Genomic DNA, 25302 nt, shown 5'->3' on the forward strand with positions numbered 1-25302 from the left:
GCTCAGGCCAGCAGATAGTGGTCACAGCACTACTTCAAGTACTTGGGTCATAGAGGGTTTTATACTCCAAAGTCAACACCTTAAATTGGGTGTGGCAGTAAAACAGCAGTGGGGGGGGAACCTCCCAGTGGAGCACTCTCTCCACCTGTGATTTGCATCAACTGGTATTCAGAGGCAAATGCTTCTGATAATGGATCATTGATAGCTTTGTCCTCCGCAAATTTGTCTAATCCTCTTTTAAAGCCATCCAACTGAATTGAACAGAGAGACCCTGGGAACACAGGAGCTCTGTATGCGAAAGGAATTGGCTCAAGAGTGGATTTTCCATTACAGCAGATACACCGTTGCTGCATCTGACAATTAAGTTGTAAGAAGTGCTCTTCTTTCAGCATTTAAAGTTTGATTCATGCTTATTCCGTGAAAACAGAGAATGTAACTTAGAAGCGCCGAGATTCACCACTGTCTTTTTTCATGTGTATAATGTAGCTGAGTCTTTTGCTGGAAAGTGCATACTTGGACTGATTTAACTGCAGCTAATACATTAGCCTTAATGTAATAATTAGTACACTCCCATCCTGCATTTAGCTAAAATTCCTCAAGCACTAATGGTTTTTAAGCCCCGCCCCTCAGACCTTGGTATTTACATGCACTATTACCCACATTCTAAAAGTAAGAAATGGTACATGTAATGACGAGCTGGTCAAAGACTCCAGATAGATCTTTATCAGCTTGTAGTTAATTATTACGAAGGGGCATATGGAACTAATTTAACATTATTTTCATTTTCAGACAGGCCAGCTCAGCTAGAACCATAAAGACACTGCCTAGGGTAAATGAGTAATTATCATCACATCATCTACCAAACTATGAAGCCTTTGCTCATGCTATGTTGGCGGATGTGCACTAACTCACGCCAATGGCATCCTGTTGACTTCAACGGTATTACTTCTGTGTGTGATAGCAAACCCAGTGGTTAGATATAACAACAAAAAGTGCCCTTTAACAACACTCTGAGGCAGGCAACAGGCATGATGGGAAATCAAATTTAAAAGAGTGGGGCTGAGTCAAGAAACCTTAAGAAAACTAATTATAGAATTTTAGCAGTGACATTCGCACACCAGAAACTAAGAACCGAAAAGCAACCGAGGCAGCAAGAAGTTTGTGTAAGAGCTGCATAAAACCTGATTCATTAAACCAAATCTGCCTTGAATAATTAAACATATAGTTAAGGGAGCTTAGGCAAAATGTTTGAGAGGAAGGGACAGAAACACTTCTCAGGCATCCTGATTTCAAATACAGAAAGCCCACAACTTTACATGAGGTTATGTTCCGGGGATCGTGCTTAAAGCTAAATTTGTGTATAGTCAAAAGACACTGGGTTCAATTGGAGTCTTTTTTCCTAGATGCTCACCCCCATTCATTCATTCATTCATTTAGCCAAGCATGTAAAGCAGAATGTGCACAAGTTAAATGTGCATAAGTTGCAGGCTAACTGTACCTGAAACCCTGTTTCTGTTTAAAATAACCAGTGTGGGTACATCTTTCTTTCAAACACACTTTCTTTGAAGGAAAATACTTACTTTTACTGCATTTGGATTCTGCTATTCCACTAAGTGACTTAAGTGAGCATAAATGGCATTAATTTATTTAATCTATTAGATTTATATACCACCCTTCTTCACAAGATCTCAGCGAGGTTCACAGAATAAAAACCCTATGAAGTAGGTTAGGCAGAGAGAAAGTGACTAGTCCAAGGTATCTCTGTGAGGTCCGTGGCTGAACTGGGATTTGGACCTAGTTGTCTCTGATCCAATTTTGATATTTCTACCCACTTCACCATGTTGGCTGTCTGATGACAGCACATAAATACTCCATATGTTGCAAGGATCTCTTTAGAGAACCTCAAACGATCTATCATGTTTTTAAATTAATGTATTTTCAATTAGCAAACGTGATCCATTTTTTCATCTCCAGGACGATGACATGGCACATCTTCAATTTGCTCTTGTATAACCAGTTCAGTGAAGGTCATTGACTTGGCAATAACACATTACTTCAGAGCCATCCAAGAGCAGGAAACAAGAGACTTGCTGACTATTTGCTACCATAACCACATCTTCAAACTATCTCATAGCAAAGCCATGTGTTGTTGCTTAGAGGTGAGACCATATGTACAACCCTTATCTGAACACTAGTAGCTAGAGAAGTACCTTAAGAACTGTTCTTATTCCACCAGCCCCTCAAAATAGAGTGCAAATCTATATTTGGATCTGTTCAAGATGAATAAGCGATTTCAACTTTTTGACGGCTAGCATCAATTTGTTTTACTATTGCTCTCCTAGTAAAAATGGCAAAGCATTTATAATAGATCAAATGGCTTTCTAAACACTAAACTATGGTTTGGCATTACGAATGATAAGTTGTAGTGAGCTTGACTATGCCCATAAATGCTATGCTGTTAAATATTTACAAAGTGTGTTCAAGAAATACAAAGTGTAGAATGTTATCCTCTTAAAATCACATTTTTGCTCTACTTTGTGTTTTCATGTAGTTCCAGATAAATCTACCTCCATGTTCTATTCTAAGATTCTATTTCAAAAAGCTGGAACAATGTCATTTATAATCTAGGAGACAATATGAAACACAGCTAAGAAACAGTATACTTGAGGGACGCAATTCTGATCTCCTCATGAAGGGCAGCACAACAGAGTTCAGCAGTGCTGTCAGCATAATACAGAGTAGAATAAGGCACTTTTGTTGTTGTTGTTTAGTCGTTTAGTCGTGTCCGACTCTTCGTGACCCCATGGACTAGAGCACGCCAGGCACTCCTGTCTTCCACTGCCTCCTGCAGTTTGATCAGACTCATGTTGGTAGCTTCGAGAACACTGTCCAACCATCTTGTCCTCTGTTGTCCCCTTCTCCTAATGCCCTCAATCTTTCCCAACATCAGGGTCTTTTCCAGGGAGTCTTCTCTTCTCATGAGGTGGCCAAAGTATTGGATCCACAGCTTCAGGATCTGTCCTTCTAGTGAGCACTTAGGGCTGATTTCCTTCAGAAAGGATAGGTTTGATCTTCTTGCAGTCCATGGGACTCTCAAGAGTCTCCTCCAGCACCATAATTCAAAAGCATCACTTCTTCGGCAATCAGCCTTCTTTATGGTCCAGCTCTCACTTCTATATATCACTACTGGGAAAACCACAGCTTTAACTATACGGACCTTTGTTGGCAAGGTGATGTCTCTACTTTTTAAGATGCTGTCTAGGTTTGTCATTGCTTTTCTCCCAAGAAACAGGTGTCTTTTAATTTCGTAACTGCTGTCACCATCTGCAGTGATCATGGAGCCCAATAAAGTAAAATCTCTGTCTCCATTTCTTCCCCTTCTATTTGCCAGGAGGTGATGGGACCAGTGGCCATGATCTTAGTGATGTTGAACTTTAGACCATATTTTGCGCTCTCCTCTTTCACCCTCATTAAGAGGTTCTTTAATTCCTCCTCAACTACAGCCTATATTCACTGTGCCTAGCAGCTATATTAGCAACATATGCACTATCTTAAAAGGTTTTAGTTATTTTGTAATGAGGTAATGTTTCCTCTACTAGCTTAAAACTTTCTGTCATGCAAACAGATTAGATTTTTACTCTTGGAAGGCATTAGCAAGTATCTGCATTGACTCATCTGCACAGATAATATATGCTCATCATCTTTTTTAATCGCTCCAACTGTACAACCTGTGAGGGCATCAACTTAGAGTCTTTGAGAAAGGGCAAAGCTATGACAAAGTACCTTCTCACTCTGTGCTAGGTTCCGAGAGAGATGCATAGAAACGTTTTGAGATGCAAGAAGCAAAATGTTTCTTTATCTTTTACGGAACCAGCTGAAGTTGGGGATCGGAAAATGAAGTCCTTGAACATTTCAACCCAAGTCAACTGAAGCTTTATGTTGAACAAGATTAGACAACAGTACAAATTTGTTGTTTAGTCGTTCAGTCGTGTCCGACTCTTCGTGACCCCATGGACCAGAGCACGCCAGGTACTCCTGCCTTCCACTGCCTCCCGCAGTTTGGTCAAACTCATGCTGGTAGCTTCGAGAACACTGTCCAACCATCTCGTCCTCTGTCATCCCCTTCTCCTTGTGCCCTCCATCTTTCCCAACATCAGGGTCTTTTCCAGGGAGTCTTCTCTTCTCATGAGGTGGCCAAAGTATTGGAGCCTCAGCTTCACGATCTGTCCTTCCAGTGAGCACTCGGGGCTGATTTCCTTCAGAATGGATAGGTTTGATCTTCTTGCGGTCCATGGGACTCTCAAGAGTCTCCTCCAGCACCTTAATTCAAAAGCATCAATTCTTCGGCGAGGCTCAAAACTTTTTGTTTTTCTTGAACCAAGAAGTAGTTGGCTTAATTTAAATGCAGAATAAATCACACATCTCTAACTGGAAGACTAGGAGATGAGCCCTCCTAGGTCAGGTCAAAAGTTCATCTTGTCCAGCATCCTGGTCTCACAATGGCCAACCAGATGCTCACGGGAACCTGAGCATTAACAGCACTCTCCCCACATATGATTTCCAGCAACTGGTATTCTAAGGCATATAGCCTCTGTCAGTGGAGGCAAAACACATGCTTTTCATGCTGAAGTTACCAGGTTCAATCAGAATTCAGTTTGAACCAAGTATGAAAACCTATTATTATACAGGTGTGTGTATATACAATTTACCAAAAAGGCAAAAAACATTTTTTTAAATCCTGTAGTTGTTAGTTAATAGTAACAGTAGTGACGACAACAACAACAACAACTGCTCAAATTGGATCATTGTTATTAACCCACATTACACAAAAGGGTTACACCCTATCAGAAAACCGGTGGAAGGATGCTTAAAGCCTATAGGAGAATAGTACACTTTGTAGATAGGCTTCACAAAACAAATTATGCTATCAACATGCTATTAATATGTTAGGCAATGTCTTGCTTAAGTATCAGATGCAATTATTTGATCATGTTTCTCACTTGCTTTGGAACTCCAGTAACATTTGATTATATCCTGGTGCATTAAAGGTAATGGCATAGTCTAGGAATTCAACTGAAATTGAACAGACGTGGGTACATTTCCTATCAAACCTGCAAAGTAAACCTTTGCTCGTGTTAATGGTTACTGTTGGCCCTCTGACAACAACTTTAGACAGATATGAATACAAGCCATGTGCAGTCTATCAGATTTAAGCAACTGGAAGGGAAAACACACCCTGATTTTGTGTATCTAACTATGGTTGAGTTCACAGAGACCTATGCACCATCAAGAAAGATAACGGCTGAGGCAAAGTTATGTTGATATGCCCTGAATTTGACTTTAATGTTTGGTTGACCTTATTGCAAACAAAATAAAACAAACCCAAGGCATTGTGAATGCAACCATCTGAAGAAAATAAAAATGAGGGTCAATGGGAAAATCCCATAGTTTTGATATTACAAGACTTTTAGAACCTGGAAACAAATAAACCATTTATTTATTTATTTGCTCTTGGATGAATAGCAAAATATACTGAAATATGTGATGCCTTGTGAACAGTCTGCAGTCTAATAATCATCACCAATCATTTATCCAGGATCTTAAGTGGCTGTTGTTATGGATATTACCCAATGTTAGTCATACAGTAAATTCACTGAAATCAATGAATCAAGTCTGAGTGTGATTTAGTTGTATATCACCCAATTATTTCCCTTAAACTTAACTCCTCTTAAACAACTTTCAAAAGAATGTTGGACAATTTCAAAAGTACACATTAGCTGGGTTAAAAAAAAATACCACACAGCTAGTTCTGCACACCCAATTGAGCTTTCGGATTGTGAACAGCAGGTAACCAATGTAACATGACAAACAGCTTTTTAAATTCAGAGGACTGAGAACAATAGAACTGAAGAGTTGGAATGGACCCTGAGGGTCATTTAGTCTGAGGATCATCCAGACTTTCAAAAAGCTGTTTGCAAAATGGCATTGCAGGGCAGGGTGCCTGCTGTTTGGGTAAGTGTTAAAATCCTACTGAGCACACCTGAAGCAGAGCTTTCAATCCCAGCCAAAATGTTTTCCAAGACCTGTTTCATGTGTTACAGAATTCTAATTCGTAGAAAAAAGAATTCCTTGTGCGTGAAGATAAGGAGAAACCCACACATACAATCAATACGTATGTAATAACTGACATACAAATTGCCAAATTGCATATTAAATCCTATTTGAAATTGCTCTCCATGTTTACCAGAGGTGGGGAAAAGGATCTGGCCAATGGGCCAGATCTTTAATTCCCCTCACCTCAACTCTGACTCATAGGCTGGACTGCCCACCTGTCAATCACCTGATATAGTAGTTTACAGCTGTCAAAGTTCAATGCAGGTCACTGTAACAGGCAATCAACTGTTACAGTGCCCTGTTGGTGCTGGAAGAGTGCCTTCAAAAAGGCTTGCTGTAGTTACCGATCAGCTGATTAGCAGTTACAGCAAGCTTCTCGAAAGTCCATTTGCAGGAAGCAGATTGGATTCAAGCTGCTTGTGCGAAATGAAGCGTTTTTCCTCTGCAGACACATATGATGCCATGTGAGAAGAAGATGGGCATGGTTTGTGGGTAATGGCCTCGTGGGCCAAACTGGGATCCGTGCTGGGTCTAATTGGGCCTGTGGATCAGAGGTTTCCCATTGCTGAGATACAGTCTTTGAAGCAGCTCCATGAAAGGTTGGACTACGAACAGTACATTGATTTCTGTAATAACATTAGCATCTATAATATTGCAATGGAACGACAAAAATACACTTTTGTGAAAGGAGGATCAATTTATTTCAGATTTATAAGCAAGGCCTATTACAGACTGGCTTAAACAAAGAATTTCTAAAAGCCAAGGGGTGGGGGAGGGGGAGAGAGAGACATGTCATTTTTAATCTATGGGACTTCAGATTCCGTGCCAGTAGTGTAGTGAATAAAACAAGACAGAACCTACTAATTATTCTCATGTGTAACCACAAAGACATTACATTAAGGTTATTTAAAGCCTTGCGGGATTTACTTCTGACTGGATAAAGCATACTTTTCAAAGTACTTCATTGACAACTGTCCGAAAAATCTGTTCCAGAAAGTGAAGTACAAATTTTACAACTCCTGGAAAGATTTATTGTCAGGCTGCTTGTGTCCTGTAAAATAATCAAGATCCTTTCTTACTCTGAGAGTAATTGGCACCTGTGTCTTGGCAGATAGCTTTAAGTTTCACTTCTTAGACCGTAAGGATGTCACAAGGCCTGCAGAATGCTGGAAGGACCTCAACAACTGTCTACGTGCTCTCAGACATCTCCTGAAAACAGTCTTATGAACTTGAGATTCTTTGCCAACCGTCTTTTACCAATTTCGTTGGATGTTCTTATTGTTCTTACTTTTGTATTGTGTTTTTAGATTATATACAGCCCCACAATATTTTAAATGGAAGTGGTGTTTAAAAATATTTAAATATTTTCTAAAAAAAAAGAACAGTAGTTTTTTATATATTAAAAAAAAGAAACTTTGGTGAATTCAGTGGTTAGAACAGCAAGGCAGAATACTTTTGAAAGCCCTGAAATCTTCAGAATATTAAAAACAACACAAATCAAAGGAGGGGAAAATTAAAAAGGAGAAAAAGCTGTATTTAAAATAAAGAAGAAAGAGAAAGGAGAGAGAGAGAAAAAACCCAAATTAACAATAATATACAGTGGGACCGCCACGTACACATAATCTACTTACATGATCATGACTTTGGGCGCACAGCCCCTAAATAAATAATAAATAAATGGGAAGACTGGAACACACCATGGAAAGCACTTTTAAAGTTCTTCACCTTGCTTAATGAGCTCTGGAATGGTCATGTGAGGGCCCTGGCATGCTCCCAGAGGCTGGTAAACAAGGAGGAGGGCAAGGCCCGCTTAGGACAGGTAAAGGTGTTCACAGGGGATGGAGATTTATTGCAATTTTGCCTTTGTGCATGGACTTCAGGAACCATTCTGTTAGCTATCCTTTCATTCAGTCTTGATTTTCTTTGGTGTTGCTTTAAGTGTGCTTGTTGTGTTTAGTAAAGTATTAACTATTCCTCTACCCTTTCCCCTTACAATTCTGAATTTGAGGACTTTGCTTCTGTGTGTGTGTGTGTGTGTGTGTGTGTGTGTGTAGTCTTCCTCTAAAATCTGTCTGAGTGCTTTTAATTTATTTATGTATCGCTCTGCCTTACTTGTTTCACTCAAACTTCCCCCATGGAGGAAAAAGCAGCTTTGACAGATGACTAAGGAGGGGGTGAGAGGTGTTTTGGGTCCTCAAGATGGAAGTTTCCATTACCCATGCCAACCCACGCCTCAAATCAAATCCTTTGCTTGTTGCTTTGTGCGCTTGCAATACCACCTAAGGGCACCAACGTAATTCCACTGAATCAGTGCCCACAAACAAAACCACTGGAAGGAAAGCAAATCCCTGGCAGTTCTTCCTTCACACCAAACCCAACTTTAAAGGCATAAAACCCCAATTTTTCTGTGATCAGGCAGGGTTCTTACCTAGGGGTCACCTTTCTTCTGCCTGTTCGTTTGCCCACAGAACACTGGGAGAGATTGCTATTCTTTTTTATACCCTTTTGGTATCTGGCAAGCCTCATACCATCAGAAGAAGAAGCCTTTCATCCAAATCCACCCAAAAGATAAAGCTGTGAAAGAGAGAGGAAGGATGGGATGACAGCAAGTCAGCAACCACAAAGCAGGGAGTGGAAGCAGTGGCGAAGAAATGTAGGATTTGAGCTTCCTAAGAACCAGGATGTGATTCTTTCTACGTTGCATTTATAAAAGCCCTTGCAAGGCATCCAAGATAGTATACAAATCTCGAAATGCTAAAACAAACAATCGGCCCAAATTGCAGAGTGAACATCTCTCACGCTGACTGATGGGGAAAGGCTGAAACTCCGCAGTACGGAAACTGCTTTGCCTGCAAAAGGTTCTCAGCTTTAATTCCTGGCATCTCCAGGTAGGTTATAAAGTCAGTATAAAGACAATAATAGGCTAGAAAGACCAATGGACTTAACTCGGTATAAGGCAGCTTCCTACGTTTCTATGGTGGTCCCTTCCAGAGCTAGCAGCCAGGGCTTCCTGGCCAGGGTTTCGCCTCTTCAGCCACTGAATCAAAATGTCAGCTTGCAAATTCAATGCTTTGGAAATGGCAGAATTCATACCGAACAACACTTTTTAAAATGCAACCTGGCATTTGTTTTGCAGGAACTACTGCTTTGGAAAGGGGAGGCGGGAGAGCTCCTGCTGAAATGAAGGATCAGCTTGCATGTGCTCTGTGAACTCCACCGTCTGCACCTCATCTGCCTTGTCTCGATTAATGTGCGCCATGGGAGTCTGAGGGGATTATCAGAGGGGTTTTAAAATGCTCTGCAGACAAGTCCACCAACTTTTAAATGAAAAAAGTATGAATGAAAATGTCCCAGAGCACGCCACTAATGTACATTGAATTTTTGCTCTCTGGGTCAATGAGGAGTTTATATTTTAGAAGCGCATGCAGTAATTTATTGACTAAGAGGATGGTTATTTGCAAAAGCAATGCCAGAAGGCCACTCCAGCATTATGGTAAATAGTATAATATATAGAGCATCCTGGTTTAGAAGTACAATACCCTTTCCAACAAATAAAAAAAGGGGGGCACACAAAAAACCTATTTTGCTTCCACTGGGATGTGTCAGGTTTTACATAGGGGGTGTAGGATTTGAAAGCTGCTTAGAGATTTGTACAGTAAGTGGAACAGCAGAAGCACGGCACACTAGGATGAGAAGTATCATGTCTGTCTGTTTTCACCTACGATTGGGGTAGGGTGGGGGGAGAGACAATAAAACAACATTACTCACTTCTTGGAAGTGTTCCTATTTTCCTTTTGAAGCCCATAGCCCTCCCTCCGCACAGTGGGATATTCACTCTCCTTAAGTCAAGAAGAATGTTACAAGCACTATCTGCAGGCATGTCATCATACTTCAGCTAATAAAAAGCAAGATAACTAGCAAAAACCTTGGCGCCGATGTAACCGAAAGAGAAACAGCAGGCAAGCAAATAGGATAGGTGGCCTAGTCAAAAGGCCCAAGTATGGCAAGGGCATGGAGCATTTACAGGGATAAGGATGTTAGCAAATGGAAACTAGGCTCTGAGAGTTGACTTTATCGGCTACTCACTGGTTAAGCCAATGTACAAATATGTGCAGATATCCCGACATGTCTACAGAACAGAGGAAAAAACTGTTGCTAGTTAGGAATGGCATCTTCATAATAAGGATCCTAGGGGAGGGAAATGGAAGGGGCTGGAACGGTTTACTTTGCATTTTAAAAATCTTAATTGCCTGTTTGTTTTCTGTACCACTACTGCTCCTGTGATCAACGGTTTATAACTGCTTCAATTCCCATGAGCTGCCTTTGTGCTATTTAGCAGAAAGGTAGGGCAGAAATAGGTAAAAATGCCTATTCCAGCCCCCCTTCCCCAAGAAAGCCTTACAGAGAACCTGGAGGGAGGGAGGGAATCACGGTTGTTAGCAGAAGTGTGGATTGAGTGGTTTTGGGCACCTGCAAAGGCAAATGACAAAAGTTTCATGGGAACCTTAGAGGTAATCAAAATATTTATTTATGGTTCCATTCTGCATGCTGAGGATTGTTGTGTACAAAACAAGCATTCTCTCACAGCAAATGTCCAGACTGTTACAAGTTCCTGCAATCCAGGTCAGAGCAGATTTTTAAATTGAATGCTGTTATTCCGAACATACTATGGAGAATCATAATAGTTAGCAGCCCTGTTCAGGGAAGTTTTTAATATGTGACATTTTAGTATATTTTTCATCTTTGTTGGAAGCCACCCAGAGTGGCTGGGGAAACCCAGCCAGATGGGTGGGGTACAAATAATAAATTATTATTATTATTATTATTATTATTATTATTATTATTATTATTATTCAGTCCATTTTCACACTAGTTAGGCAAGGCTGCAGTGAGGTATTTTGCGCTGAGTGTTATAGTTACTTGAGGAGATCGCTTTCTGGAAACATATTGACTGATACTGTTCTGATTTCATTTCTCTTTTAGCATCATTAAATTATCTGTATACGGAACTTTCCACCAACTTTTAAGAAAAATCCCCCAGAAAAACTAATAAACGGAGGGGAAGGGTGAGGAGAGCATACCTTTCCCCCCAATTTCAATTGCTGCCAGATTGTGGTAAAAGCAAAGTAGCAAAACACAATCATTGCTGCCATGTTCAAAATTACACAAACCTGGAAAATGGCAGCATGGCGAAATGGAAATGAAGCATTTCAAAAAGCTGCATATCAAAGCAGGTGATCAGAAAGAAATACATTTCTCCATCCTAAACGTGTTAGTGAAGGAAGGTTTTTATGCTATGCAGAGCCCTCTGGTGGAAAGACAGGATTCAACACTTTCCAAAACTGCTCAATTTCTATGCCCAGAGGAAGGAGGTGCTTTAAAAGCATTTGGCTTCTTTCTGAATTGACATTTGAAGGGACTCTACTGACCTCAAGATACACCAGGAATGCTCTTGGATGTTTCATTCTGTATGACTGTATAACATGGAACAACAGGGTTGATTTCTCCTTTAGGAGACTGTAGATAAAGAAAGGCAGGCACTAGATGGTTTATGCATGAAGCTCCCTAACTTTAAAGTGAACATATTTTATGCACAATATAACCATGGGACAAAACTTCTCAAACCTCAGGGGCAGCAAAGGTTTCTAGGAACCAGGGAGTTGCAGCATCTTGAAACCTTCTTATTCTTCCTTTAATAGTTCATATATCAACACTGTCTTTGAGCTTTTCCACATCAGCCAGCGTTCTATACTAGAAAAGCATTTTTAAAAGTCAATGCACAGGAGTGTGGGGATCTTTAATTACTTCTGTGTCTTCAAGCAGCAGCTTGATTTGTAGAAATCAAGGATGGTTTTTCACAGCATGGAAATAAGCACCATCAGCTGATACAGCAAGCCCTTGTTAAAGGAAAATGATTATGGGGGTCTGGTGAAAAAGTTGGCAGCAGTAAAAGACAGAGCTCTATGCTGAACTACCATTTGGGTGTAGGGAATGAACTTAGAACCCAGTTTTAAGTACTACTTCTGCCAAGGATCCACACAGTAGTTTCAGACTGTGGCTTGTTCACAAAACAAGAAGTGGCCTTCCAGATGTTGTAGGACTACAGCTCTCATCATTCCTGACTATTTCCTATGCTAGCTGGGGCTGATGGGAGTTGGGAGTCAGACATCTGTAGGGAAACAGGTTTCCCACCACTTGTGTAAGCAAACCACAGTTCCCTAAATTTAGATGCAACAAGCAACTGTGGTTTGCTTAAAAAGAAATGCATGCTGTTGCAGCTGTGAATGAGAGGGGCAAGTACCAATGTGTAACCATTCGTGCTTTCTTTCTTCTAAAATTAAAGAAAACAACACAACTAAATTTATTTAGGAAATAAATTCAGATGACAAGAATTTGGCATGAGATTAAATATCAAGCTTATTTCAAGGAGCATTTCCACATCAGCATTTATATCTAACTTGAATACGGTAACAAGACAGAAAGTTTCACATTCTCATGGGGTTGGTTATGATCTCATAAGGTAATCCTGAAGTCATGCTATTTCCTTGTGACTTTCTGAAATGCTTGAGGGAATTAAGATGTTGATCTGTGGCACACATACTGCTGCTTCCACATATTTTGGATTCCTGGTCAATGAGAGGCTGAGGCTGATGAGAGTTTGTATCCAACGACAGAGGACCACAGGTTCCTCCTTGCTATCCTAAAGCATGAAAATGCTTCATTAGCTTCTCCAGAAGGTTTCACCATTGGCATAAATGTGAGAGAGGGAGCACAAGGTCTTCCTTTTAATACACATCCCGAAAGCAATAATAGCAGCAAAATAATCTCATCTCCCCCTAGCCCTCTTCCAACAATATTGTATATTCAGCTAGAAGAGTACAGCAAACATTTTGGTGGTAGATTTCAATGGATGCAACTTTCCCCTCATCACCCAGTGAACCATGCAAGAAGCTTCCCTGCTATCCCTGTGAAAAGTGCGCTCTCTCCCTCTCGCTCTCTCCCCTCTCTCACACACACCTCTCCCCTCCCTTTTCAGAAGGCTGTGTTGTTTTTTGTAAGGCTTCATTGCCACAGTAAAGATTGCTCTATAAAGGAAGGTGAGAAAAAGGAACATATGGGAAAGGTATTAAAATTATTGTTGGAAATGTTCAAAATGCTAAATTGAAGTGGTATGGTCAAACTGGTCCCAAAACACAACTACTGCCACAACTATTCTCAACTCATGCTTATCAGATGGCAGAAAGAAACCCTACATAACCTGTCTTAAAAGCCTTGCATTTGCTGACAGAAAAAAGCAACAACGGCACTGTTCACTTGGTTTGTTCTCAATAAACTTGTTGTTTAAATACATCACTTGCTCAGATAACAAAGATTGATGCCATCTTTATTATAAAACATATTTTGTGTGAAAGACTGTTTCCTGTTCCTGGTGCTGAAGCACTGACTGTCTCAGAAGGAAAAGCTCTCAACTTCACATTGAAAATGACTGATGAGGAAATGGACTTTTGTGTTGATTTTTAAAGTTGCTTCCAAAGCTACCTTGGCTCCCTAGCCTATAAACTCTTCTTCCAGATTCTACCCCTCCCCACATGTCAAGCACATGTCAACTTTATGCCTTGTGTCCCTCCCTATCCAAGAGGAACTTTGCTTCCACAAAATGCAGCTGCTTCTTTCCAACGACTCCTTACTCTCCAAATGTTCTCTTTCAAAAAAGGAAATCGGTCGGAAGAGATGATTTATTATTTTATAGGTTTCTACAAACTATAATATTTCTTAGAGCACTGAGACAGGCAAGTTGGCAAAAAAGCATACTAAATAGAGCTCAGCTTGCAAGATATGCTTATTGAAAGTGTGTGGCATGGATAGGATTGAAAGTTTCAGCTGGCCACAAAACCAAAGGGTGTAGCTCTGGTGCAGATCTATGGCTGGTTCCTTGTGTTCCAGGGTTTCCAAATTGGGATCCAGACTTGAGAATGTGTGCTTCACACCCCTTCCCTTTGTTTGCTTTAACCATGGTTACCGTACATGCTACAATTCGCCACTGTTAACCTAAGGCTCCCGAACATCAGAACCCTGGTTAAGAGGGGAATTTTTAATTAGATTGGGTGTGAACGGCATGTACATTGGGGCATTACAAGTTCAACAGACCTACCCTAAAGCATGGCTTTGACAAATAGAGGAGGTTTGTGCCAGAGAAGAGAGAGGGGAAAGAAGCAGCATACGCCTAACACTGGTCTTACCATGAGCTTCGTGGCTTCATTGGGATCAGGGTGATATGGATAATATAACCCTCTTAATTTAAAGAGAGGTGGAGAGCAGAGCATTCTCTGCAGAAAGCATGCTTTGCTTGAGTGCAAGGCGACTTCACATTCAAATAGCTTGTGTATCTCATTAATGGATTTATTGTGCTTTCCCTTCCCGTACTTCAATTTCCTGCTTGGAAGTGCTACTTGGTAAATTATGATTAGCAGATCAGTAGCTGTCGCAGCGTAAAAACGTATTTGCTTTCGCACAGCACAGCTTGTTCGCCTGGTCCTACAGCATACAATGGGAAGAATAAACACTAAATCCGCCTTTCCATGAATTCTTTGGTTATGTACTGAATGACGAAATCTTCTTGCGGGAACAAGAATTAAGAGCTGGGGAGAGAGTTACTTCCTACCTTTGCTTCCTAAGCACACAACAGACATCAACTGGACAGATACACTGTCTTTTCCTGGAACAGCTCCAACTTCATGTAATCTGTTCAAAACTTCTGAATGTTGTGATGCTCGTACTCAGCCATAGATGTTCAGAGGATTTAAAAAACAAAAAAACCACCCATAACAAATGGGGCTTGATTTTATCTTATAGCACAGACCTGGCATCCTGGTTACTCTGCAAACATAGGAAGGCAACAGGAGCACTATATCACAGCTGCTTCCTCATGACATATGCAATCCTTCTTGTGTTATCCCTGGGCAATAATTCCAGAGGAATGATCATGGCTGCCCAACAACAACAACTGAAGTGTTACTGGTGTTTCCAAGAAGCACATACCTATGGACAGCACAGAATTGGCCCAGGTTATCTCTGTATTTACTATAGGGGTAGTTAACTTAGGTTTATGTTAAGGTAATGTCCAAATAAGCTCTTTGTGCACTTCCTCAGTTATGCCCATAAAAGCTAAAGGGACCCCTGACCATTAGGTCTAGTCGTGGCCAACTCTGGGGTTGCGGCGCTCATCTCGCTTTATTGGCTGAGGGAGCCAGTGTACAGCTTCCAGGTTATGTGGCCAGCATGACTAAGCTGCTTCTGGCGAACCAGAGCAGCGCACGAAAACGCCGTTTACCTTCCCGCTGGAGCGGTACCTATTTATCTACTTGCACTTTGATGTGCTTTCGAACTGCTAGGTTGGCAGGAGCAGGGACCGAGCAACGGGAGCTCACCCCGTTGTGGGGATTCTAACCACGACCTTCTGATCAGAAAGTCCCAGGCTCTGTGGTTTAACCCACAGCACCACCCACGTCCCATTCTTTCAACTACACACACACACACACACTTTGCCATACAGCCCATACTTTCAGCTATAATTGTTTAGGTAAACTTCAGAAGCCAAATAGGTCTTCTAGGAGCTTCTTTTGAGATGGCACTTTGGGCTTTTTCTTCTTTAGGCTGTGCCTCAAACTGCAATAGTGGTGGGCGAGACTAGACAAACCAAACTGTTTTTTGAAAATCAGAGGCTTGTCCCGACTCCCACTCAAAACAAGACGACAGAGGCTGTTACTTTTATATGATCTTTGTTCGGGCAAGTAATGGTACAGAATCAGCAGTAGGCACAGCAGTGTGAGTCAATAGTTCAGGGGTCATGCAAGAAGTTCAGAGCTGAACAGAAGCAATGAAGATGTCCTAACAAGTTCCCACACCCTCCCACCAAACTTTAAGAGATGAGGTGTGGCAAGCTTGCTCACAAGATTCTCTTTCCTTGAGAAAATGCCAGGTTTGTAAGAGCAGAATATGTATCTGTGATTATATATTATGGTGTTTAGCTCCATTCACTATACAGTATGCCACACCCATTACAGTGTAATGGGTGGCCAATACAGGATTATAGTGATCTTTGTTGTTGCTGTTATGAAGTATGAGCATATATCTTATCAAGTTACATTAACTGTAACTTCATCAAAGAAAATTCAAGTAAGTACTTTGAATCAAGTGACAGTGGACTGTAAAGATGATTCATTAACAGAGTAAGCTAAAACTTAGTGTAATTCCAGGATATTTCATGGATTTGTTTTAATTTTAAATAAGTTTATTTGCTCATGTATGTATTGTTTGCAATGGCCTATGGCCACGAGCAATAAATATTAATCATATCACGAGATGTAAAGGAAGTTCACAGAAGGAATGGTTCTCAAGGCCAGAAGCAGCATCTGGAATCCTAATGTAGCTGTTAGTGCCACGGCTGGTGCCAGTCCCGGCCCCACTCCCCCCCCCCTGCCCTGGTATTCCAAGCAGTGCCAGGTTCTGAATCTAGCCACCCTTTATGTTTCGTAGAATCGTGAAATTGGAAGGAGTTGGAAGGAAGGCATTGACCCAGCAACCTAGCAATGCTGGGAGCCACACATTCGCAGCCAAGTAACCCTGCCAGGGCTCAGTGACAGAGGAGGGAACTCACCACAGGACACTTTGACCAAATCCTTCTCAAAGCTGAGGTCGGTCCTGCAGGAAGGCACCTGATCCTCTAAAGAATCTTTGCAGGGGACAAGGAAGTGGGAAACAACTTAACTGGGATCCAAAGCCCAAGCTACACATGATGCTAGTCCAGTGTTTCCCAACCACTGTTCCGTGGCACACTAGTGTGCCGCGAGATGTTGCCTGGTGTGCCGCGGGAAAAATTAAAAAATTCGAAAGATTTTTTTTTTAAAAAAAGTCAAATTTTTGATTGGGGCGCCGTCACTAGATGACCCCTGGGGTTCCCTCCCTCCGTCCCGCTCTGCGCCTCCCTCCTCCTCCTCCTCCTCCGGGGAGGCCCTTCCTGGCTCTCCGCCAAGGCTTGGCGGCTGCCACTCACTCACTCGCTCGCCCGTCCCTCCATCCCTGCACCCGGCCTCTCCCCCTCCGTCCCTGGCGCGGGGGCTGCCGGGATCCATAGTCCCCTCGCCCTTGGGCTCCGCGCCCGCGCGGGGTGCGCAAACTACGTTTCCCAGCGTGGCCTGGCGGGCCGGGCGTTTTGTTTGAAGCACTCTTCTCCTGGCCATGGAATGAGCGCAGCGGCGGCGGCCGGGTGGGCAGGGGCTCTTCCGCGCAGACCCCGCGCAGCCGGGCAGCAGGATGGAGTCCGGGGATGCCCGCGGAGGCGGAGAGGCGGAGGCTGCCCCCCAGGTAGGGCTGCGTCGGGGGGGTGTTATTTTTGCAATGCTGCATCCGCGCCGGAGGGGACGCATCGGACCACGGGGAGACCCCTTGGCGGGCGTGCAAGGCAATGCATGAGTGCAGGCGTTGCATGGAGTGCAGTGCAATGCAATGGCAACGTGGCGCCCTGCATGCATGCATGCAACTTCCACCGGCGCTCCGGACTTGGCAGGTGAGGGGGGTCCCCAGTGGGCGGCAGAGAGAGCCGGGAGGGTGAAGGGGAGCTGGGGGGGAGCAGCGCTGCTCCCCGAGCCGAGCCCGGGGGAAAACTTCAGCATCGTTGCGCCGGGTGTTGGAAGTGGAGGCTGGCGGGGGCCCCTCACCTGCAAAACCTGGTCGCCTCTCATATATTTCGTGCATTGCATTCATCGCCCGCTTTCTCCTCCAAGGAGCTCCCGGGGGCGCGCGTGGTTCTCCCCGTGTTATACTCGCAACAACAGCCCTGCGAGGTGGGTCAGGCGAGTGGCCCAAGGGAGCACCCAGGGATTGTCCTGGCCAGGTGGGGTGATTTGAACCCTGCTCTCTGCCCGGTCTTCGTCCTCATTTAGCCCCCACATGTGCATGACTGTGCATGACTGAGGTTTCCCCCCCTCGTCTTGGCTATGGTGTGAGTCTGTCCTGTTAATTAATGGGGTTCTGCCTTCGGAGAAGATGAGCCAGCCCTCAAGGAGGTGATCATGTAATTTGCTAGCAATTCATGTCCCTCCCGGCGTGACGCTGCGTGCTGACGTCACGGGGCTGTAATGGTGGTGTGCCTCGAGATTTTTTTCATGAAACAAGTGTGCCTTTGCCCAAAAAAGGTTGGGAAACACTGTGCTAGTCATGCAACTTTGCCTTTAAGGGTTTTGTTTATTTCATTGTATAAATAGGCAGCACAGGAGGTCCAATCTAGGCCCAGAACCTAGTGTGAGAGGAAAGGTGGGGGAGACTAGCTCACCCTATACAGCAATTTGTATTGCCCCCCCACCCAAAAAAGTCCCATTGAAATGTTAGGTTCCAAAATGGATCACAACTGCCCACTGGGGGCTTATCCAGTAAGGACCAGGGCTTCTGATTCACAACACTTCACAGAATGTGAAGCAGACCACATTTCCATCTTCCTGGAGCTCTCGTTCTGTAAATGTAACACCTCACTGGAAGGAACAGAAATGCAAGATTCACACACAGGTGGTTGGGGTGGGTAGCAAATAAATCTAAGGAGCAAATTCTGGCCTCACTATAGATTTAGATTCCAGGGTACAAAGGATATTTTGAGTCATGAAGATGACAAGCACCCCCTGCTTCCCTTCCCACTTCCCTTCTGGATAATCAGCATTTTTCTCGTGCAGCCATGGGCCCACGCACTAAAAATAACTTTGTTTAGCCACAGAAATGAGTAGGAGGCTCAGGCTTCAAAATATTGTTTAAAAAAATGTTATTCAAACAAACTAAGGAATGTCTAACATAACATAACTCCAGAGCGTTCGAGGAAAACAGTTTTGTTTCTGCTGGAGGCTAGATGATACCACTGAGTCTCTCTGACAAACATGTAGGTGTAACAAATATGAAATGGCACATTTAGCATGTTAACATGTTATATATGCTGTAAGTGTAAGGGGGTGGGCGTTGACCCTTTAAGTGCTAGATATGAGAGGATCCGGCTACATGCCATGTTTATTAAATGGGTCTAAGTATGTGGTGGGGCCAATACCACCACTAGCTTCCTTGCAAAACATATGCTCCATATTACACAACTCCTTCCTCCCCCACGCTATGACGGCATCGTGTTAGAGACATCAAGATCTCTCAACAGGGGCATGCAGGGAAATACGATCCGCACAATGAGGAAGAAAGGGGTCACTTGAGGTAGTCACTCTAACCCCACTGACATCCTTTAGTGGTTGGGAAATTAAACTTGTTCTGAACATTTCCTCCAGCCTCTTCCCCTCTGACTCTTTGAAGTGTCAGCCCGATTTTACATAGGAGCTAATTTTCAAAGACCTGGGCTGAGATGGGATTTGCTACAGAGGGATTTGCAACCCTTCCCACCCACCTCGAACTTTCCTCAAATTCTCCTGCATTTGCAGTCTGCTTTTGTATGTCCATAAAGGAAGTATCTAAATGAAGACTGGTTGAAGAGTATCTCTGAAAGAGAACTTAAAGTGGGGGTGGCGGGTGGGGAGAAGAGCTGATGTAATGTAACGCTACAAGCTGCAAGTCCCTGATCCAAATCCCAACTCAGCCAAGCACTCACTAGGTGGCCTTCAGCAAGCTGCTATTTCCCACCTCTCCCCCATCTTAGCCATGAACTAACTAAAACCTTCACAGGAGCTATTTATCATTCCCTATTACTCAGTAATGTGGCTAGTTTGAGCTATTTGGATTTTGCAAAATACAGGGTTGTACCAGGTCAGTTTTTGTGAAATGGTAGTGCTGGGAATACTTGCTTCTACTACAGGCATACATCAACGAGCATGACACTTGGTTTCAGAATCTGTTGCCCTTTGGGATCCAGGAGGCATCAATATCTAAATGGTGTTAGAGGAAAGGGGTGAAAGTGGGCCAGGACTCTAACCAAAGAAACTGTGGAATGGCAAGGGGTTAGCCCAATTCCATCTTGGAACCAGGAATACAATTATTATTGTATAATAATAATAACAACAACAACAACAACAACTATTATTATTATTATTATTATTATTATTATTATTATCCAAGAGAAAGATAAGGTAGAGGCTGAAGGTAGAGGAAAATCTAGGGAGGGAGACAAGCAGGAAGAAGGTGCTTGCTTTGGTCACAAAGGATGGAGTGAGGAAGTTTTGTAGCAAGTATTTTGGATGGTCAGCCACTTGGGGCTCAGGATTGCAGTTCCATGAGGCCTAAACCGATTCTGTGCTGTTGGAGCATTCCCTGGCCAAGTAGGAAAAGCCTTAACATAAAAGCAAGTAAGTTTGGAGTGTGAATCTGGGTAGTGCTTAAAGGTTTCACATTTAGTGTAACAAGGGGACACCACTGGTGTCAACTTCACCCATCGATGTGCATGTTTCTCTCTTTCAGCTTTCCATAAATTCCTGCCACCATAAACGAACTCTAAAATAGAGAGCACAGTTGTTCTTTTTTGTACTGGATCAAAATGTTTAATACTCACTGCTGAAATCCTCCAGAGGGAAAATAAGTTTATTTTGCATTCTCATTCAGTCCATAGCCAAATATGGTGGGGTTTTGCAACATGTAAAGTGACCCAATGCGAACTTCAATAAACTTACCAAATTATTTTCAAGTAGATGCCAAAGAGCTCTCCAAGACTGGCTGTTTTTATTCCTACTAACTTTGTCTGACTTGGAGCTGGCAATGAACGGATGTAAGCCTTTACAACTTACTGCCAATATAAAATTAACAAGACACACTTAAAATGGCAACATAAATCTCCAGGATGTGCCAGGATAGATTATCTTAGTTTGGTCCTGTGAGTCCTGAGATTCTTTGTTATACAGCACCATTATTTTCTCAAGGTTCTTTGCAAAAGGTAACCCAAAGAGCTTACAACCAGAATTTTAGCATAAGGAGAGAGAACAAGGAAGAAAAAGAAACTGGGAAGAGTACATACAAATGCAGTTACACATACTTTTAGCAGAGAACAAGGACTAAAGCGGGAATGGGGAAGCTGTGGACTTCCAAAGGTTGCTGGACTACAAATTCCATCCTTCCCAGCCGTTCACCATGCTGGCAGGGCAGATACAAATTGGAGGCCACAAGGTCCCCAGCCCTGGACTAAAAGAATGGGCAAAAAGGGAGCCCTAGCCATAATGGGCAGAAAGAATGAACAGGGTTGTTAATGTAGCATTTGGGTAATAAATGTTCTTAGGTATGCATTAGGAAACATCTTGCCATAGGCTACTCTTACAGAATAGAAGCAAACTGAGGCTGTATGCAGCGTACGCATATATGAAAGTGCTGTTGTGCTCATGAACCACTTATGGACTTCCCATTCAACACCTGATTGGCCACAATGAGAACAAGATACCAATGGGCCTTTGGTCTGTGCTTCTTCTGCTCATTAACATAAAACAAAATTATACAAGTATACAAGCAAACTAGTACAAAGGCACAGTCACTCAGCAGTATCTCAGCTTAAGAGAACAAGGCACTTTAAAATGAGCACATCACCAAAAAGCATGCTCAATGGAAAACATGTAACATTTGATAAGTTTTATATATTGTACACTATAAAAGTAACAAATAGATGCCACACAAATACAAAGAACAGGCACTGTTGATGATACTCCAGTTAGTGGTAGAGGAGAAGCTTTGCGTGTCCCAAAATCAATCCAAATTCAGGTAAGATTGGAAAAAACACACAACTGAAACCCTGGACAGCTACAGCCTGCCTGTATCTAGTTTTAAGCAGCTGCCTAGTTTTCCTATGCTCCTATCTCAAAATATGCACAGTGCTTTACTATAAACCCATTTCATATTATTATTGCTCCTTCCTGTTGAACATCTATTGGAAACCAGACTTCATACTAAAATCCTGAGATGCCCCTTGCACAGTCCATATATTTGGCTACACTGCCCTTTTTTGCACTTAGGGGTGAGAATAAAGAATCAAAGTAAAATATAAAAATAATAACCGTTGTGTCTTCTTGAGACCCTTCTATAATTACAGAACATACTAGGAATGCAATTCTCAGGAAAAGGGAGCTTGCAGAACAAATGCTAAGGGAAAAGGGAGGTAGATGCACCATTGCATACAGATCACTATTGCTTAAAAGTAATTATTTCTGTACAAGAAATACCTAAGCCATTGAAAATCTAGGCAAAATAAATAAAGTGTACTTTGTGTGACATGACTTGGACTCCACCCCTTGAAAACACTGATTTGTTTCATGTCACAAACTACTGCCGAAGTCAACACCTTTCAGAAGTATTATTGGTCTGTTTCAACATTTATTGGACTGTTGTCATAATGTGCTCTACTGTATGAATGGTTTTTGTGTATCAGTGCAAATTACAGTGGTGCCTCGCAAGACGAAAAGAATCCGTTCTGTGAGTCTCTTCGTCTAGCGGTTTTTTCGTCTTGCGAAGCAAGCCCGTTGACGGATTAGAGGATTAGCGCTATTAGCGGCTTATCGGATAAGCGGCTTAGAAAAAGGGGGGGGAGGAAAAAAACCCTGCAGGAACTCGCAAGACATTTTCGTCTTGCGAAGCAAGCCCATAGGAGATTCGTTTTGCGAAGCCCCTCCAAAACGGAAAACTCATTCGTCTAGCGAGTTTTTCGTCTTGCGAGGCATTCGTCTTGCGGGGCACCACTGTAAATGTTAACATAGCTTAGAATGTGCCCAGTGCTAAAATTCCCCACACTTGTAATTAAGATTACTTAAAATGACTTTGACAAAAATGTTGTATACTATGTCTGAAAGATACTCAGGCTTTGGCTTAAACAGTAGTTTGGTCACAAGGAAAGCCCATGTCCCTTCCTACATTGCCCTTGGCCCCAAAATAGCTATCTGCTTCTCTGGTCTGTAAAATGTCTGTAAAATATCTATGAAATATTTTTGTTCCTTTGTGAGAATTCCACAAACATGCCAAAGCTGGACCTTCTTCAAAGACTTGATAGAATGTCCTGGGGAAGCCATAGATAGATATAATTGAAACATTTCAGGAAAATAAAATGCAGAGAAAGATACATCAATGTGGGTTCTGTTTAAGTTTTTTAATCCCTTAAACAAGGCTATTATTATACACATTAGTGATTTTTTTAGGCAACATCAGGACATTGGCCTCATTTAAGGGAGAGAATGGGCTATTGTGTTTTTTGTTATTTTCATTGGATAGCGCAAACAACAGCCATTTAAACAATTGTCTAGATACATGTTTAAACTATTAACTTAGTATATCATGTCAAGCCTTATACATTTTAATGAGTAATAATAGTTAAAAATACCAAACTTAATTATAGTATCAGAGCATTAAGCTGAACCACAAAATCAGGTCAGAGTCATGTTAGAGGTCTAATTTAAACCACGTGGTTTCAGCATAATCTCTGGAACCCTTTAATTTGCTCTCTCTCTCTCTCTTTTTGGACAGGGATGATTTATAAAGTCGTTCCCTCTAAGAACATTTTCCTTATACCCTCTATATTCAGTCCTGTGGTATAAGATTGGAGCTTCATACTTAACCCAGTAGAATACACAATACTGTACTATTAAAAGTTGCGTGTTTGATGGTGGCAAAAGATTCATCATTTGCCACATGCATCCAAAAACAAGGGCTCTGTCCCATAAAGGCTTATGCCACAATAAATATGGCACTGGTAAACATGTCACATGACTCTTCCCCCCACAAAAACACCACAGTACTGTATAACAAACTTAATTCCAAACACAATCCATGTATATAGATGGAATTCTTTTAAAAGCAAGAGCTGAATCAAACAGGAATTTTCAAGCCACAAATAATTTTAGTATTTTTATTCCTTTGATATGTCTTTAGAAGTTGACCCTGCCACCTTTAAGTAATAAAGGAGCAGCTTTACAAAGGAATATAAAATCACCTTCACTTGCACATGGACATCACAGGCTATCCTTTCAAAAGTTCCTAGAGAGGGAAAAAGGAAAAAAGGGAAGGGAGACGACTGAGAAAATAACAGAACGATCTCTCTCTCTCTCTCTCTCTCTCTCTCTCTCTCTCTCTCTCGTGTGTGTGTGTGTGTGTTTTAGGGCTAGGAGTGGGGAGGCAAAGAAAAACTATCCTAAAATTAGAGGCATAAAGAAGACAGTTTGGGGGAGGGGAATTAAATTGAAGAAAATGCTATCTGTGAAAAAAAGGTAGCATCATAAATTAACAAGGGGAGAAAATGCACGTAGATGAAAGAAAAGGACAGGCATGGAAAGCAAACTGGTGGAATATATAATTACCATATATATTCGAGTATAAGTCGACCCGAATATAAGCCGAAGAACCTAATTTTACCACAAAAAACTGGGAAAACTTATTGACTCGAATATAAGCCAGTTTGCCACACCACAAACCTTCTAGTGGGCCAGAGTGCGTGTGCGCGCACACATGCGCACATGGCAGAGGGGGCTTCTCTCTCTCCCCAGCCCCTCCCGACCCTCTGTCTACCTAGAGTGCTGTCGAGAGGCGAGGCTGGTGGCGGCAGAGGAAGAACAAGCAGCCCAAAGGGGCTGCTTTCGGGCTGCTCGTTCCTCCTCCTCCGCCGACAACAGCCTGGGCGAGGGGGCTGCTGGAAATGCGCTCAGTAGGACCCTCACTCGAGTATAAGCCATGGGGGGGGGGCTTTTCCAGCATTAAAAATGTGCTGAAAACGTCGGCTTATACACGTGTATATACGGTATATATCAACCAATCCCTCTTCACAGGAAACTCTGAGAACTATAGTTCTGGGAGGGGAATAAGGGTCTCCTAACAACTATTATCACCCCTCATAGTATAGGAGCCAACTCTTTTGGGCCAATGGGTCTTCAGCCCCACCCACCAAAGTTGATGGATATTGCCATTCAAATGGTGTTCATGCACCACATCATTTGATCAATTACGCAGGGCAGGGCTTACCCTATTTTATTCAAGTTGGCACCCCTGCTTCACAGTCTACAGCATCCAGAATTCTTTGAGGGAAGCCATGATTGTTTAAAGGCATAGCATAGTGCTTTAAATGGATGGCCTGAATCTGGCATTAGTCTTGTACTGGAGGGCAAACAAAAGGAGCCAAAAGGAAGAGGTTAACAAGGACTAATTGAGAAGTGAAAATTAAAAGAAAGGGGAGAGTAACTTCTGAGCAGCCCCCTCCTCAGA

At 42.4% G+C, this 25302-nt stretch overlaps 1 protein-coding gene and 1 long non-coding RNA gene across 2 annotated transcripts in view; both read right to left on the bottom strand.

Annotated features, from left to right (window-relative positions):
• Positions 1-25302, bottom strand: part of CMSS1 (cms1 ribosomal small subunit homolog) — a 181869-nt gene that overhangs the window by 36591 nt on the left and 119976 nt on the right. The window lies entirely within an intron of this gene.
• On the bottom strand, positions 21688-23101 carry LOC309531258. The gene is made up of 2 exons (XR_014219180.1): positions 22811-23101; positions 21688-22507 (listed from the first exon to the last, which is right to left on the bottom strand). It is a non-coding gene; the product is annotated as an uncharacterized lncRNA (long non-coding RNA).

The sequence above is a fragment of the Podarcis vaucheri genome, assembly GCF_965113315.1.
Source record: "Podarcis vaucheri genome assembly, chromosome: 4".
Classification (NCBI taxonomy): domain Eukaryota; kingdom Metazoa; phylum Chordata; class Lepidosauria; order Squamata; family Lacertidae; genus Podarcis; species Podarcis vaucheri.